The sequence below is a fragment of the Diadema antillarum genome, unplaced genomic scaffold (assembly GCF_040938485.1).
Source record: "Diadema antillarum isolate AM-2024a unplaced genomic scaffold, OU_Dant_1.0 seq00001770_RagTag, whole genome shotgun sequence".
NCBI lineage: Eukaryota > Metazoa > Echinodermata > Echinoidea > Diadematoida > Diadematidae > Diadema > Diadema antillarum.
Genome location: NW_027272451.1, coordinates 160,667 through 179,785, shown reverse-complemented (window position 1 = coordinate 179,785; position 19,119 = coordinate 160,667). Strand labels below are relative to the sequence as shown.

The 19,119-nt window shown below is 39.4% G+C and overlaps 1 pseudogene; it reads left to right on the top strand.

Annotated features, from left to right (window-relative positions):
- LOC139712186 (uncharacterized) overlaps positions 1–19,119 on the top strand; it is a 151,016-nt pseudogene that overhangs the window by 9,832 nt on the left and 122,065 nt on the right.

The window sequence follows — 19,119 nt, the reverse complement described above, 5'->3', positions numbered from 1 at the left end:
TAATTTTTTTTTGTGGAAAATTTGAACTTGGTAACATCATGTACATGTATAACCGTGTAACTAACAAGACAAGTGACATCTCAAACCTCTGCCTATAAAAGCTTCTTTTGAGTAACCAGCAGATTTCCGAATATTCAAGTGGTGAAGACGTTATGACTATTATCACTGTGTAATTGTTCTTCTTTTTCCTTCTTATTTTCATCTTCTTCTTGTGATAATGAAAATAATTACAGCAAATAATGATAATGATATGATAATGATAATGATAACAATAATAATAATAATGAACATAATACGTGTATTATTATTATTATTATCATCATCATTATTATCTTTATCATTATTTATAGAGTAGATATTGCTTGAGATTTCTGTTGAGTTGTTTGCTCATACGTCACAGTTTCAGATTTTATTTTCTTCAAATCGATCTTGTAGCTACATAGGCCTATATGAATCAAGTTCTGGTGACTTTGAAAAGGCAATTTGTAAACCAATGTGTCGAACAGTTTAATACAAGTTCCTCAAAGAAATGGAGAGAGAAAGAGAGAGAGAGGTAGGGAGGTAGAGAGCAGATATTGGGACTCTCCTCTGTTCTTATGAGAGGAGAGTGAAAGGATTACTGAAATAATGACTAAAATATTGTCGAGAGATGCATTTAATTTATGAGTACGTAAAGAATTTGCAAGTAGTTATCCTATATCTTCTCTAGTAGACCATTAATTGATTATTCGAAAGAGAACAAAAGATTTCTAAAATTTCACAGGTATTATTTCCCATTGTTACACCAGTTTTCAAGGTAAGAAATGTATCTGTCTGTAGTGAGTCATATCAGAATTTATTTCTCCCTCGCCCCCCCCCCCCAAAAAAAAGAGAAGAAACTGAACATCAATACTGGTGTCATTGTTTTCTAGATCTTGCATTATGGCTCTTTTCATGAATATTCAGTGCGCACATATTGTATGAGTGGAAATTGTCGCAGTGTGGAAAATTTTTTGCATTTTGCACAACCACAAACTAGCGGGGAAATAAAAGCATGCCAATATTTTTGCTTGCCATATGTTCCAGTAATTGATGTCTTCATCCCTCGGAATTAAAAACACAGGAAATTTATCTAACTCGACCGAGTGTGAAAAATTACTCAAAAATATCCACTTTTACAGTTAGTAGATCTAAAATTAGTTTAGGATGAAATAAAAAGTGGTCCTTGGTCTTCTTTGGTCAATATGTTTCAGTTCATTATCATACATGCTGCGAAGATATCCTGCAGGGAGTTTTAGTGTAAAAGATCGCATCGTCATGATATTCCTGTAAAGTCAAGTGCTAGTGCCATGTTTTTTCTGAAGGTGACCATTTTGATTGTCGTGTGTTTGATGTCATAAACACAGTCACGTGGTATGTTAATGCAAATTAATTTTATTGGTAACAGATTCTGACACTTCCATCAGTGCTGTCATATTCTATTCAGTGATTGATTGACTTTGCCGAAAAGTGGGTAAATCAATGGGGGAGGGGGGGGGGGGGATTAATGCAGTTTCATTTCTGTCAGTTCCCCGCCAACTCCCCCCCCCCCCCCCCCTTTCCATTGCGATGAACTGATTTTACCCCATTCGTATACACACCACAGTCTCCTCATGTGGCTGACTTTCTCACTGGCTTTTGTATCCTTTTCCCCCTTTTTTTGTTAAACATTCATTTGTTCTCTCCACTACCCCGCTTTGTTGACTATACCTCACCACTGTGGCTGTACCCAGGGGCCCAGTGTGCTCAGTCACAGCAGCCAATGCCCCAATCACCCACTGGTCTTCAGTGACAAAATCGGAAGTGTTCCCCCTGAAACCACAGACAAGCTGCACTCCAGTGCAAGAGAAGTGTACTATTATTGGAGCAATGTGAGCCTGGTGTACCCTTGTATTGGTTGAGTGCATACAGTTTGTGTGTGGGCATTTCAAGGTAGTGACAGTTATACACATCGCTCACATTTACATAGCACACACTCTCACACTCACACACTTGTACCGACACACACACCGTGTGTGTAATGCATACACACACACAGTTGTGGGAGAGAGTTGCTGGCAGCAGACAGCAGTAAATGCAAACGTGACCTTTGTTTCACACATAGGGTCAGAGTACACAAACGTATTAACTGCTAACTGCAATGGATGCCATACAGGAGTGAATGTGAGTGTTACATGACAACAAGTTACTGGAAGGTATTGTATACACATATGAGTGATTTCTGACACGTTTATGATTTTTCACAAAGCTGTTCGTAATGTGCTCCGTGCATAGCTGCAGGCCTTTTTTTGTGAACTAGTGTGTGTGGGATGTGAGGCATATGCTGGATGCGATTATCCTGGGTCGTAGCTCACATGTTTGTGTAATGTTCACTCTGTTCATGTTACAAATTCCGCACAGTTCAATATGTCATGTGTATAATAAGTGGAATGCCTGAGCGGCATTTCTGTGTACTCCTCATGCACAGTCACAGATGGCCCCAACATGCTGTGGCTAATTACATGAATCTTAGGGAGTCTGTGCAAGGCTTGTTGGCGCTTGGTGCATGTAATGATCAGGAGTGATTGTAGCGTTGATTTCAGTGAATTATCTATGACCTTGGAGGCACTTTTTATTTGGTTTAGTCATTACTGCCTGACCATTTAGCGCTAGTGCCTTTGAGTGATGATGTTTACCTGCTATCGTTCAAATGACCTGGCATTGTTAATAGATCCAGCCTGCTGTGCTGGTCGCTGTACCCTGTCAGCTTGCAGCCTGTGCATGTATGCATGGCTGTACAATGAAGTGTGAAGTCTCTATGGGTATCAGTGTATTAAATCAGTGAAGCCTACTGAGCCTATTGTGTACTAATGTGTGTGAAAGGATATTGGTAGTCTCACAGCAATAATAGAAGTGCCGTGTTCTAAAGCAGAGTACCTCTCTTCATCAGCAGGATATTATGCGCATCAAAATTCATATGATCTTGACTGTTGTATATAAGCTAAATGCATAGCGTAAAATCTTGGGACTCAGATCAGCCTTGTATGTGTACTACAATTTGTATGTAGTACAGTAATCCCTGAGCAGGGAACTATAGATTTATCGTGCAATTGCGATAAGCAGATGAATATCATTATTTCTCTGCTTGAGTGTTGTCCTTTGACCGAAATAGATTAATATGCAATGTATCATGCAGCAGTCATTTACTTGGCAAGAAACTATTTCACACTGTTGCTTGTGTAGAAAAAAAAAAACAAAACCCTGCTACTAATTACTGTGGATTATTTTAACAAAGACAGCTTGTCTTGTAAAATACCTCTAATAACAATATACATGTACACAATTGTACGTTCATGAACCAAACACAAATAAGGATGTGTGGGACTGTAGAACTTACATCAAAATTCTCATGATCACTTTCAAAGTGCATAATTTTTTTCAAGCACGTAACTTTTAAAATGCATTGAAAGTTTTGTTTTGTTTGAATTGTTTTCCCATTAAAACCCAGTTACACGTTTGGTCCTTCTAAACTATAGAATGCTTTCCCCTGCAAGTACAGTGAATAGAATTAATCAATTTTTTGGTGATGTTCATGATGTGTAAACTATGTTTTAAAAACATAAGAAGTGAAAAGGGGTTGGTGTCTTTTGCTGAACCTGCATAAAAAAAAATTGGCCAGGTACATGAAATCTGGCTGCAAATGTGTGGCTGTCATTGGAGAATAAATTTCTGCTCTGCTTGACAAATAGAGCAATTAAAATGAGTAGAAAATGAATCAGCAGTCCTGTCCTGGGTAGTTGCTGCTGTACATGCACATACATTGTAGTATACATAAGAGTCTGCTTTTCCAAGACAATCAGATCTCACAGTATGGCTAGTGAAATATGAGGAAATTTGTTCTGACATTACTCAGATACCTGACCTACGCAGGCCAGATTAACCCGTTGAGGATGAGCTGATTTTGCTATTTAACACATGTTTCCCATAGAGACCTCCTGGAGTATTGACCGATTCTGTGTCGCGCTATGTGTATTTTTGGCATGGGCGCAGCCATAGTAGGTGTATCAGCCGACCCCCCCTCCGCACTCCCCCACCCCTCTCCGTACATTAGCACGCGCGCAGAATGAAAAACTGCTTTAGCCAATAGGCGTCTCGTACTGAGTGCGCGAATGCTTGCTTAGTGCGCGAACCTTTGTTACAAGTGCGTGATAAACATGTTTCCCCGGGGTGGGGGAGAGCAGGGGGGGTCGGCTGATACACCCACTATGGCTGCGCCCTGTGCCGTAAAATGTCTGCTGCCCTCAACGAACCCGAATCGGTCAATACTTGGGACTAGTCTTCAGTGGGTTAAGCCAGTGGGAACACATTTGTGATGTTGTGTGTATATGACCTTCGGGATGATATGTGTATGAAGATGAGCATAGAGCATCAGGTATTAATGTTAATGTCAGATACATTGTCGCAGTATGCTTTCCATTTTCTGCTATAAAAATTAAGAAAAAAAAAAGGAAAACTGTGGTGGTTTGATATGCACACTCATTCTTTTTTTCTTTGATCGTATTGCCATCAGAAAATATGAATTCCTCTGGTGTGGCCTCGTGGATCTTCTACAGTTGTAGCATGCGGTAATTAGGCAGACATGATTGGGTAATTGCGAGTGTGTCCTTCCAGGCCTACGTACACCCTGTACATGTGTACGTGTATATGAACGGAGAGTCCCATCAAAACAATTTATTCTCGATGCATCTCAGCGGAGACAGATTTCTTAATTGCAGTTTTCTGGGAATCTGGAACATTAAAGTTGCAAAGCAGTCAATTGGCATTGTTAGAAATGGTCATATATAAATGTACATGTAGATCGTACTTGGTACGAGTTCCTGGTTATGCATCAATCATACAATAGTGATTCCAAGTGTTATGACTTTTGCTTTCGAGATCAGGCAGATATTGATATTTCCTGAAGAGAAATGACATAAATACAAGTACAGATGTCCAGTCATGATGAACATGAACAAGATACTTCTTAGCTTTCTAATTTGGCTCTGATGAATTTGAAAGAAAGCTTGGATTTGATTATTTAAAAACTCTTTAGGGTTACCACAAATGTTTGTCGGTATCATTTACTTATGTCATCTGTATTTCAGACATATGTTTGTTTGTTTTTTTACATTTTTAAAGTATATACACAACTGTAGTTGGGCTGTAATTCAGAGTGTGTTTTATCATGACTGAGGTACAATAGGTTTAATTCTTATGAGAGTGGCAGAATATTTGTTAATAGATGCTTTTATCTTCCCATACATTTGTATGTTGTAAGTGTTTATAGAACAGGGAGTATGATATACTCTGCTATGCATTTTTCTTTTGTAGCAGCAGAGAAATATTTTCCCTTCCATAGATACCAGTCACTTAAAGAAGAAAAAGTATGTAGCTAAAGGGCCAATAACTTTCTCGATAGCAACAAAAAAGACATGAACATGTTCACAGTCGAGCCAACTGCCCTTTCCTATGTCAGCCCAAGTGAATTATATTGTTTGCTAAAGGCAAAACAAAACAAAATATGAAAATAGATTTTAAAGATTTCATGGAAGATTTGCCTAAGATATTAATTTTAATTTGTGGGGTCGATGGGAATTCTAGTGAATAAGTGAATATGCATTCTAACAGTTTAACTTAGAAAACAGTGTTGATGTATAATTCTAAAGGAAGTGGTTTATCTTTGAAATGATTTTTAAATTTTGAAGTACACATATGCATCAAGATTATTATTTGTTATGCAAGGGCAAAGGTGTTCTTACACAGTGTAGTACTTATGTGGGTCATTCGGTCCCACATGTACATATTTGTGTATGTGCACTTTATCTTGAGTCATTCAAAGTACAAATTGTATAAAAAATGTTTGCCGAGTATCAAAAATTGATTAAAAAAAAAAAAATTGATATATTTGATATATTTTTTGTTGTTCCAAAGTTGCCGCTGAATAGATAGATTTTCTAGTACTTATAAAATACATGCTTGAAAATATGCTGTAATTATCTGTACGTACATGAGTACCTTCTTTGAGACAGTACATTGTAGTTCTAGTATCTGTATTGCCTTGTTTCTCATACTGTATGTCAAGCCAAAAGCTTCAGTAAGACTGCCATGTTTTGCAGAACATATTGCATGTAATCTAGAACTGTACCAATACTCGGTAGATGAATCCAATTTCAGAGCTCTCTAACTTATGGTGGCCATAACTGGGGGGGGCTTCCAAAGAAGATAAAAAAAAACAAACATTGTCAATGGGTTATGCAATTAGCCAGGTGCATTGCTATGCGAGTGCATAAATTACCTTTTGTTAGGCACCCCCACCCCGTTGGTAATTACCATAAAAAGCAGTACCCAATCCGAATTGGTCTGTAGCGAAAACCAGTCCTAATGACAAAGAAAGAAAGAAAGAAAGAAAGAAAGAAAAACAAAATGTGGAAAATGCAGTTGCAATTCTTGCACGAAGAAGTAATGTCAGCACTTTTGCTGAAGATCGTATCAATTGTAGAGATAGAAAGTGATTGAATCTACTATTATACATCTGGAGCATTATGTAAAAGTGAGTCTTCGTGTGTCCTCAGATTGACAACCCGCCAATGAAATCAATTGTCAGTGAAGCTGAGAATACATCTGTATTTTGTTGACAACAGAGTCACCCTTTGAGCTGTGGCTAAAATAACAAAGCGCCAGGAAAGGAAAGGAGTATGGGATTTGTGTGGCATTTATTCACACTTATTCACCCAAATTGTCGATTGCTGAAACAGCAGATGACTGACTATTCAGGTCTTTTAACAAGATGTACAATGTAACTCCAGCGTTGCAGTGTAAAGTTTTGTCTGATCTCCTTTCTCTCTCCTACTTTTTATGCCGTATCCTTGGGTTGGAAGTCTTTGTGCTCCTATTAATATCGGTGCCCCGCCAATGCTCCCTGCTCTAAACATCTAGAAGCCTTTTGTTTGGTGTATACATGGTCCAGTTGCTACACCCCTCGCATTATTGAAAGATTTGCCCGCGCTTATTGTGGTAGAAGGGTTACATAAATACATAATGTCGATTCTCTTCTGTGTGACTTGATTTTTCTTTGGGCTTAGAGCGGCGAGTGTTAACAGTCACTCTCCCTTTTCCACCTGGAACCTTTGTCAACATGCTGCTCTTTGGGCATTGTCTGGCATTCATGGGGCTAATGGGAGGGTTAGATTTTGACCCCCATTCTTTGTCCTCCACACCCCCCTCCCCTCCCACAAGTTGGTGGGGGTGAATAACAATGATTACCTTTGCAGTGTGGGGGAGTTCTGTTCCACTGCAGTCACCACAAAATTTGTTCGCTGAAAACAAGAGTGTTGCCCATGTGCATCAGTATAGCCAAATTGATAGATGTTGCATACACCTGGTCCCTGTTGCATAAAAAGATACAAGCAAATATATTATCAGATATCAGCCAATCAGAATTGAGTATTCAGAGACTTGTGTTTGGTTTTCGGAGTTATGTTTGGTCTCAACTCTTATGCAACAGGGCCCGGAATATTGCAGCAAGGTTAAAAATCAGATTGGTATAAGTATTGCATGTAAAATCAGTAGGACGAGCAATAGGGGTTACGACTATTATAAAAGCTCTAGATTAAATGTACATATTAGAGTAATTACTACAAAATGGGCTTAAATAGCACAACATCTGGAAAAACTCTGTCATCACTCAAAAGAGATGAAACCTTGCAAATGTCGGCAGTGTCAAAAATGTAATCCACAGATGCCATTCCTTTTCCTGCAAGTAGGAATTTAAGCTAAATACAAAGTCATTGAATAAAAGTGATTATAGTATACCCCCCTACTTAATGAAATAGTAGTCATTAATATATGGGGGTTCTTTCATTTAGGCCACTCTCATCATGGCATTTAAATTCAATGTGGCAAACTGGCATTAGCCAAGTTCTAATTTTACATTTTGACTCATGAATCTCAAATACATTCTGTACAAAGACAGCTTTTGGAAGCCTTATTCATACATAGAAAGTAGAAAGGAAATCCTAGAAATACTTTTTTTCTGGGGGGGGGGAGTGGGTAAACATGCTGTTTTCTTCAAACATAAATATTTTTTAAAGACATGTGCTTTTTGATGGTCTGATAACAAATGCCCATCTCAATGTCAGAGAGTTTGAAGTGCTCGGCAAAGAGAACCTCAACCTTGAAATTATATAGATTGAGGCATAAAAATATACGTAAGAGCATTGATGTGTCAGTATGTGACTGCAAATAGGAAATTATCGATTGTTGGAGGGCATCACTGATTGGATGTGATAACCTTTCTGATACCCAAACAGCAGTAGCTGATAATCACACTAGCTTCAGTTTTACAGATGTCTGAAATTGCCTACAGGTGATGTAATCAGAAATAACGACAGAGCCTCTAATCAAGTTTGATATTTTCTTGCGTGTGCAAGTGGCAGCTGGCGCGGTGCCAGGAAGCTCGACTGTCATCCATGTGAAGTTCGTTAGGAGCGAAGAAACAGTCAAATCCAAGGAGGATGTGATGACATGAGATATGTGACGCAATTATGAATGGAGCGTGTCGGTAGACACCCCACCTACAAGAAGGAATTCGGCGTATTGAGGAAATGAGCCTATTCTGTGGGTGTGTTCAATCAATTAGCGACGTAGGAGCGAAGCAAAGTATTGGCACTTCCTACCCGAAAATATGCTGCTACTTGGAAATGTGGCATTGCACAATGTTGGTGCAGTGTGTGGGTATTATGTGGAGAAAATTTGTCATAAACTGTAACACAGATTTGCAATCAGAACATCCCTACAATGTAGTGCAATTGTACTATTTAAGTTGAAGATGTCTCATAAATCACTGCATACATGAGACTACACTTCCTGGAATTTGTGGAAAAGTGATTTAGATTTTATGAATTGATACAAATACTTATTTTATCAACTACCATACGTAGCTTTGTGTGAGATTTATGACTTGTATGAGCAATCATCATCTTTCCATGTGATGTTAATGGCTCGTGAGAAAAAAAGAAAAGGCTAAAGTTTGATAAATGCAGGGACTTTCTCCATTTGCAGATTTCAGGAATTTTGTCAATTCTGTAAGTCCTCAACAAATCAAGGTCATTACTAACTGCAAATTTTTAAAGAAGTGACTTTCAGTCTTGTCCTGAACCCAATGTACACTTCGTACAGATACAGCTCAATGCATCCGACTTTGAACAATGTCTGTGAATTAAAAGACATATCTGTGCATAAATTGCTATTGATGCGATATTGTTTGCCATAGCATAATACATGAAATTATGAAATAGTACTATAATCATATTGTACTCTCAATCAGTCTCTGATGTTTCTTTTGGCTAGTTTGGAGGGTTTCGATTTTGTTTGTCACTGTTTTAGAAGGTTGTGTAGTGTAAAGGATTGTCATATTTTGAGATGATTTGAATGACTATAAATGCAGGTGGCAATGCTAGTGTCATGTTAATTGTAGGTCACAGAATTAAGTGCTCTTTCGCAGCCTAAGGGCTGCATTGGGCAGTGATGGAGAGCATAGAGAGTGCACAACACTGATGATTAAGTAACATGTGTTTACCAAAACATTCTTGTACCTTAATGATCTTCATTGGTTTCATTGCAGAGAGAAGATGACTCAACTCTGAGGATTATATATAGTGGATTATCATGGACATCTCTGGGTAGATCTCAGCACAGTATGATGTTGCGGCAGAATGATGAAAGACAGTGATTCCTGCCTGGCGAGCCCAAAACTATACACAGTGGATCCTCGAGGCCATACGCAAGATCCGTAAGCAGAAGCAGCGGCCCAATGAGGAGCGCATCTGCCACGCGGTCCGCCACGGCCACAGCGGCCTGGACCAGACTCTCATCAAGCAGCAACTGGAGCTGTGGCGTGCGCGACGGCAATGTCCTGAAGGTGATGAACAAGGGGGTCGCGTCGTACCGCGACCCTGACTTCTCCCCGGGCACGCGGGGCGGTGGCCGGCATGCTGTCCGCGGCACCGTCATGTCGAACACCAAGATCCTGGGGAACCTCACCAACAGCACGGACTATCTGCGCCTTATCCAGAGTGCTATCCAGGCACTGCAGGAAGGAGGCTCCACGCTGAAGAGCGTGGAGAAGTACATCCGCCAAACGTATAGTGTGGATGCAAACACTAAATAGTGACTTGAGCAGCAAGTTGCGACTTGCCGCCAAAAAGGGAACTGCGCAGGAGAAACTGACTAAAGATGGCAGGTTGTTCAAATTGCCAGACCAAAATGATAAGGTAAACAAACTTCAGGGAGACGACACACGGAACAGTATGCAGGTGAGTGTTTTTGTTGTTGTTGGTTTTTTTTTTTTTTTTTGGTTTTTTTTTAGTCAGAGACCTTATGAAAGTGACTGTCCCTTATAACATGAGTCTCTGTTTGATGTTTTGAATATCTGTGGATCTTTCATGTCAAAAGAGCATTGTTTAACAGTTAATGAACAGGTGTCACTTCTATTGCGATTAAACAAGGCTCTGAAAATGCTACTGTATTGCATTTGATTAGGATATAAATGGAAAAACATGTGAGTGGCCCAATTTACCGAACTCAATTTTTCACATACAAAATGTAGGTAGCAGTGTTGGAATCGACCATCCTGTGAACAGTATAAAAGCACAGTCATATTTTTTTCACTTATGAGAGTGAAAGCGAATTTTTTCATACTTTAGTATGCTGCAGTGTTTTCAGTCGCAATTGAGCCACCAATGTCCAACTGTGTCTTCGTTCTCATCTGATTTGGGGGTTTTGTTTTTGTTTTGTTTTTTACTTTAATAACTGTGTGCTTAAGTATTTTCAGTCACACAAGGATCCCTGTACACCTGTTTTGATGTTTATTACCTGGTGCTTACTGCCAAAATGTATTGGGTCTTGAAAAGTTTTTGAAGGAGATCAAACCTTTTCCAACCAGTTGCAACAACAGCAACAAAATATTTCATTGACAAAGAGCCTGTATGGACAATTGTACAGTAGACTCAGACCAAGAAAGCTCACAAGCCACTTTTCACTGAATGAAGTTATGACGTGAGTAGACGTAACTTCATCCTGTATGCTAATGACTTCATCGAGAAGAGGGCTTTTCCTGTGGGGAAAGTAAAAATGTCAGGTAATGTTATCGGATGTCACATATGCCATCAGACTTTCCTGTGAATGTCAAAACTTCAGGATCTCTGAGGTGCAGGGAAGGCTCTGTGTAGGCATGCATATTGCTGGTGATGATATCAGTGTTGAGTGATGGGGGTATACAAGCTCAAGCGTGATACAAAAGTAAAGCGTAGGTCCTGCATATCGTGTACACTTTATGTCGCATTTGTTGCAGAGTGTCAAAGAGGAAAAAAATGAATATATATATATGCAAATTCACCAGTTTTTCATCTGATTTTGGGTTACCTTTTGATAGTGGGCCAGCAGGCCATCTGATGAGAATGTTTTGGTCATTTTGTAATATTGTAAAATGTGTTGTTTGAAGGTTTGCATGGTGAAGTAAATGAATGAGAAAGATTTGCGGTGACACCATGTGTATGTAGTCCTTAACCGGATCGTTGTTTGGTAGAAGAGCCTAGAAAGAGGAGAATTGAAGAGGGAAGCGACATATAATGGGGATTGTAAGGAGGGCAAAAAGTGAAGAGTGGGGGACTGTAATGGGCTAGAAGTTGAAATTGCACTAGTGGAGACGGTAGAGAAAGGAACAGAGAGAGTGGTAAGGAAGAATAGAGTGAGAATCAAGTAAGATTTTTGGACATTGTTAGAAGGGGAAAGATGAAATAGAAGGGAAGAGGAAGAGGGAGGAGTTGAATGTTGGAAAATCATGGAGATAGGAGAGAGAAGTGAATTGTAAAATGTATTCATTGCAACTTTAGAGGAGAATTGAAAATGTGCTTGCAGTGAAATTGGGTCCAAATACACAAATTGTATCACTTTTGTGTTCCCCCCTTCCAAACGATAGTTTGGTAGATATAAATATGTCCAGACATGAAGTGTTAAACATATTGATGTGAATCGGCACTTTCCTGAGAAATGTAATCACTGGAACTAAAAGATGCATATATACAAGTAGTTGCTTATTGTTTATACACCAAAGTTGTTTTCTGCATCTTTTGTTAGGCTTGTCTGTTTATTCCAGAGGAAGTTCGTCTGTCTGGGTCTCATTTTCAGAGTGATGTGATAACTTGAAATCTGAATTAATCAAATCTTTATTATCAAGCTGTTATGAGAGTGAAGTCAGAGAGGGCAATTCACTCATTAAATTTGTGGAGAACATTCAAGAAGATTTTAGGCCGAAGGTCATTCCATATGCAGAAGATTTGTGCAACTTTGAACAAGGTAAGGGGGAGAGGTCAAGGTTACATCGTAGGATTTTCTTTGTATCAAATAGGTCAGGAAATAATTGCTGTAATTTTGTGATACGCAGTCCTTTGACAATCAGGGATCATCATTCTGATGACTAATCCTATATTTGTCTGTCATATAGAATACTGTACAACAATTGAAGCCGACGACCTTTTTCGCCGCATGAAATTTTCGCCAGTTGCCTCTAACATTCAGTGCATTAGTATAGACAAGAACTTTCGCGTGCATTTTATAAATCTTGGCTCTCGCAAAATTAAAATGCTCGCGAACATTCCTCGTTTTACGGTATAAATTGTGCGTTATTTATGAAAGTGCATTGACCTTTATACTAGGTAAAAGTATGACAAGTGAAGTATGGGCTGAGGTGAAAGACCAAATCTCATCAAGGCCAGGACTTGAATGGAGGGTCTTGGGTTCATGTTCTGAAAGTAGGCTATTAGTGACCTAATTCAGTCAAGGCTATAATGGGATTGCACTTTATGTGGCCATGATCTGGCAGAACTGCTTATTCTGATCTTGTATGTTTTGTTCTGTTTTTGTTTTTGTTTTTGTTTTTGTTTTTGTTTTTTATCAATGATATTCTACAAAATATCGTCTTTATCATGTCTAGATATCATGCAATAATTCATTTTGACGATAAAACTGACAAGGTTTCATCTATTTTGTAAAGATGATGTCATTTTGTATGCAAAGCTACTTTTATGCAACTAATAAAATTGGATACCTGGCAATGCTGGGGTTGATACTGGCAGGGTCCACTGGGAAACAGTGCTAACATTGAAGAGGCTACCATGGGTGAATAAGACATTATTATTAATATATCATCATATATGATATCAAAGACACTTATTTCACGTGGGTGTTTCATTTTTATGAGTCGAGCTCAAAATAAAAAGATGAGACAGAGAAAGAGAGAGAAAGAAAAAGTAAGGTCAGATGAATACTGCATCAGTGTGTGGATAAGAGAAGGGGATGAGTTTGGTATGGAGTTGATGAGGAGATAAAATCCCAGCATCCATCATTCCCCCATTACCTGGGGGCAGCTTCGGGATGCTGATGAGATTAACCACAACCTCATGGAAACGAAGAAGGGATCGCTGTAGCTTGCACTTGATTAGATCTGCTATGTTGCGCTTGCTAATTGTGGAGTAATGCTGTGTTGCTCTGCTGCCCTTACACAGTCCATAGGCAAGAGCTTAAATACATTCTGTTAAATGTATCCACGAGTATGTACATGTTACATCTCTGATTTTCTGGTTGCATCAGAAGGGAGAAAATTTGAAATCAGAGCACAAGTGGCTTAATAGAGCAAAAATTTATAAGATTTTATTATTACTGTAGGTAATTGGTACAATAATAGGAAGTGAAGTCATTTAAAATGGCAAGTTGATAATGTCCTGTCTGCATTATATGCAAGTTGGTATTTTTGACTGTTCCAAAAAGTGTTATCCTCAAACTTGTCTAGATGTGTGATAATTTAAATTATCTTTTATTATAATCATTTTACACTTTGTTTCTCACAATGCGAAGAACAAAGCTAAAAAATCATCTGATGTAAGATTTTTGACAGTAACTGGGTTACTGTACTTGAGTGATGTCCTAACAGGATTGTTTCTAGGTGATGATTTAATTAGTGCTCACTCTCAAAATGCATGAATGCCTGGTCTCTTCCAGTCTACTATCAGTAGCCCACCAGTAAAATGGAGGAGTCATGTTGATATTCTAGAGGGTTCAAATGCAAACTTCCTGCTGTTTGAGGGGCATGGGAGGATGTGTAATCATATTTTCTCCAGCAGCTCCTGTGTCTGCGGGAGAATAGTCTGCGGACTTCCTGTCGTGTCGCGGATGCCTCACAATTTATGCCGAGCGAGTGCTGGAATGAAAAGAGGCGCTGGCTGTTAACGCGACACTTTCGCTCTGATGGGATGGTGTGGATTAGTGCTAGCATCTCGTTTGGGCTGTTCATGATGCCAGACATTTGGCATGCTCAATTGGGCATTATTGGCATCCTCCTCTGTGGGGACTCGAGCCAGTGCGTGGGATGAGCGCTCGGCTCCTCATCCCTCGCGGTGTTGAATCTGTCATCCGAAGTGAACGAGTTCTCCCTCCATGCAGTGTGTGTGTGTGTGTGTGATTGTGTATGTGTAGGTCTGCGTGTATATGTGTGTGTATATATGTGTATGTGTGTACAAGTATGTGTGTGTGTGTGTGTGTGTGTGAGGCAGAGAGAGGGAGAGAGGAGGAGGAGAAAGAAAGAAAGTATGGGGGAGGGAAAAACAAAATTGGGAGGAAGAAGAGAGGGAGCAAGTGTGAGTGTGTGTCTGTGTGCGAAGGCGAGATGCTTGTGTGTGTGTGCAGTGTCCTACGGTTAGCATCGATATGAAAATGCTAATGACTTGACTCAATGGCTGCGGTTGATCTGTGTACTCTATTGCTTTCCTCCCCTGCAGTCATCTTCGCCGTATGCATTGCATTCTTCGGCGAGAAAGCCCGGCGAGTTAGTTTGGCTTTGCATTCTTTGCATGCAAGGCTTCCTGAAGCCGGTATGTTGCAAAGCACTGTATCTCCGGGGGAAATAATGGCAAGTGCATTTTTTCTCCCCCATTTACTGCTTGCAAATGCAGTTGAAGCTCCAGTGCACCTTTTATGTCATGACCACTTCTCTAAGCATCTTTGCCAAATCAGATGTAAATAAATGTACTTGTATCCTTCAGTCATTCTTAATTTCACCTTTCTCTTTTTTGAATATCTTAACTAAAGTGTGTTCAGATACATATGAAATCATAATTTAGCAGTTTTTCCCTGTTATTGAAGAAAAAAGGTTGACATACCATCTATGTACAGTACTAGGTAGAGTGAGTAGTAAACATCAAATTTTTGTAATGTGATTGAAGACTGTACATATTATAAGAAACATTGTAGATAGAACTATTGCAAAGACAGTACAGTATCCCACAAATGTACACAAACTGCTTAACCTAGAATTCAATGGACAATTGAGCAGACATTCTGTGATGAGTATTGGCACAAAGTTTGTCGTTGTTCTCTTTTCTATGGAGGAAATTTGGCATTTCACACTTACACAGAGTTTTATGAAAAGATGGTCATTAAAGCAAAGGACACACATGCAACATGTCATCTGAAAGTCCCATGATGTCAGTATTCTGTGTGGCCACACTTGCTTGTTTGTTTGTTTCTAGTGCAGCATCAAATGGGCATAATCTGGAGTTGACTAGTGTAAGTCTTCTTCATCCTCATGCTTCATTGGACTCTTTTTAAGTTCAATGTTTGATTTATCACTCTGCAGTTATAGGATGCCCAAATGTCGGGAAATTTCTTGTTAGTCTTGGCAGCGTTCTGACAACTGTCTTAGATAAGGAGAATAGTAGGTGCGATGTGCCAACATTGCTATCAAATTGTGTACTTGTCCTCTTGCTGATCTTTCCGATGGTCATGGTTACAGAGTCTTGACCTTGTTACAAAGAAGACCTGAATGATGTGATTGTTGTTTTTGCCATCTCTATCAAAGAGAGCTCTGTCTATCGGTAGTCTTTACCATGAGGTGTATTGACTGATAAAATCATGTGCTGTATTTATGTGTAAAAGGCATCAATTTCTTCAGTAAACCAACTGCAGCATTTGCATCCTTTCCATGGATAGTTGTTTGATTGTATAATGCCATGGATGCTTTATTTTGCTCATTTTTGTGTGCTTTACGCAAAGATTTGAATTTGAATGCATCAAGTAGTTGGGAGGCAGCATCTGTTTTATGTGGTTGAATGTTCTGGACAGACAGAAGCTTGGGTGTATGTACTTTTGTATAGGGGCCTACACATTTGTTGGCAACCTTTGGTCTAAATCCACAGAATGCTACATCGTAGGGAGATTGTCAGCATTTTCATTGTATCAAAGAATTCATGCACTGTAGAAAAGAAAATTGTGGCTTTGTTTCAAAGGCAGCTGCTGGCGATGTTTTCTGAATTGTGATTCTCTCTCCCCCCCCCCCCCCCCCCCCCCAAGTTGACGCATACATACAGTCTGGTATGTGAGCACAAGCACTGTCAACATGCTGGCATGTAAATGAGTCTAGGATGATTCATCCAGGAGATCTGGAGACTCTCCTGTGTTCAAATCTGTGAAACATGGTTTACTCAAAGAGTGCCACAGCACATTATACAGAAGCCTTTTTGCTACTGTACATGCCCGGGGACGGTTGAGAGACAAGTCACATCAGGCACGTATTCAGGAATGCTGCCAAAATGTAGGCCCATGTTGGGACAAGTGAGAATGATGTTTAAAATGAAGAGAGAATTATACAGTGAATGAAGGCGATAGTTTTTGTAGTAGCTGTTGTTCAGTTTAGCAGCAGCAGCAGCTGTTTAGCTGGCGCATTGGTTGGTATTTATTTGATGAAGATTCCGATGACAAAGGTGTACTGAATTTGACATGATTTTAATCAAGAATACAGTACAGCCGGACATCAACAGAAACATGAAATGGTGCACATCAAAAGTTCTCACCTTCATAAATTTGGAAGGTGTCTTCTGTGGTCATTGACAGGAGAAAGAACAAATCTTTCTTCATAGCAGATTTCCTTACACCTATGTATGATTTAAAATGGGGATTCAAAAACTGCTTTTCATTTCAGGTGTCAAAGTAAATGTCAGCTAAAACTGATTATTTTTCAAATGTCATGATCAGTCACTGGATTGGAAATTGAATTTGGGTGTTACATTGCACTTTGCAATGCTTAGCCTATAGTGCAGATGTATGGTAGTCAGTGTCATTTTTTATAGCACACTAAAAAAAAAAAGGAACCATAAACAGCTTGAATAGTACTTTCACATAGTGCAAGGTCAGGTGAAAATTTGTGTTTCAGACTGCATAGAAAGCATTGCACTTAAGGGCAAATTGGTTTTAAACGGTGTAATTGCCGCATTGCGTATTTTCAGTGATCATTTTCTTCCTTGGTTTGATAAATATGCAGTGGTTTGAATAGATCATCATATTTGTGACTTCAAATGAAAATCCCATCTCCCCTAACTTCCTTTAATTATGGTAAACCAAAATTCCATTTCCTAAATTGCCAGCAATCATGGTTAACCAAATGTAACAATACGCACATATTTTTATACCGTCCTTTTCTCCTTTTCTTACTGTAAATTAATGTAATTAACTCTCTTGGTGCAATTGTTAAACTCAGTTCATTATTACAATATCAGGTTATTTATAAATCATATATTTGAGAGAGAACTTCAGATGATACGCAGATTCTGAAACTACAGTGTAGAACCACCCAAAATCTAAATATGTCCCTTACAGATAAAAACGACAACAACTGTTGTACACATTATAGTCAAAGGTTGTTGATGGTCATATGCATTGCAGTGTAAACAGAAAGTAGCATGCATCAGTCTTATAATATACAGTAGCTGTATAGTGAGTATAAATGTCACAACCCTTCTCAATGGTTTGGTTGAAAGTTTCACTAGCTGATTTCACCCTTTCAGGAACAGCCCCTAATATCCTGGTGATATCATAAATGAACATATTGCTGGCACAGATTAAGAAAAAACAACAGTTAAACACTGCGAGAATGACTAAACTACTTGTGGTATTACTTGTGGTGTGATTCGCACACACCAGTACATAAGTTGTTTAAGTTGTTGATGAAACATGAGGTTAATCACAAAGGGCAGGCTCGCCTCTTCTCACACGTCCTTGTGGAACTGCACTCTCTAAATCTTGCCAGCCTGCATCCCATCATACCTACCGCACATAAATACACAGTGGCACAAATACAGGGAAGGTTAAACTTGAACAACATGCAGAGGGACAATTTGTGGAACCTCAGCAAGACACACTGTTTACTCTAATGGTGCAGTGACATCCTATTATGCCATGATATCGCGTTACCGTGGTGACCCCTCCAATCAGCAGGGGGTAGCATTCTGCCACTCTGGGGTCAGCGGCCTAACCCAGCAAGAGGGGAAGAACACTCTCCTCTCCCCCTCAATCAGTTGCCCTCTCATCGTGGTGCTGAAATAAGTGAGATGGGATTTACCAAGCTGGAATACTGCTGGCCTCCCCGTCCTGTTTTCTTTGCCTGCTCCGATTCCTTCCGCAACAATGCCATACCTAACTCTTCCCATCTGCCCCCTCTCTCTGTAGATGAAGACTAGGGGAGTTGCCAAATTCGTGTAATCTTCCAGTCTATCGTGTCACTTACGAAAGACGGCAAAACAAAAAGTCAATTGTATGTATGATTTCTTGCTGGTTTCACAGTGTGTGCGTAAATACATCCTCGTTTTTTGTCGGCAGCTGTATTGAATTACAAGTACATGAATGTTACCGCACGTTATTCCAGTTTACCTTATTCCTGACAAGTTGTCAGTCCAATCTGTACTCTCCTTGCCTTACTATCAGAAATGGTGATAGTATAAGCAAATATCATTGTTGGTACTGTATGTACTTGTATGCTTTGCATTCTCTGTAGCCGTATGGTGTTTGTTACCACATAAATAACCTGAGCCAAAAGTGAATGTGTGACATTTACCAAACTTAGCATGAAGTATGTATAGATGTGACATTCACTTGCTGCAGCAGTGCAATCCAGTGTTTTCATTCCTCAAGAAACATAATGGTTGTGCCTGAGATAAATCATGGCAGATCGTTAAGGCAGTGTCTTTACTTGATAACCCT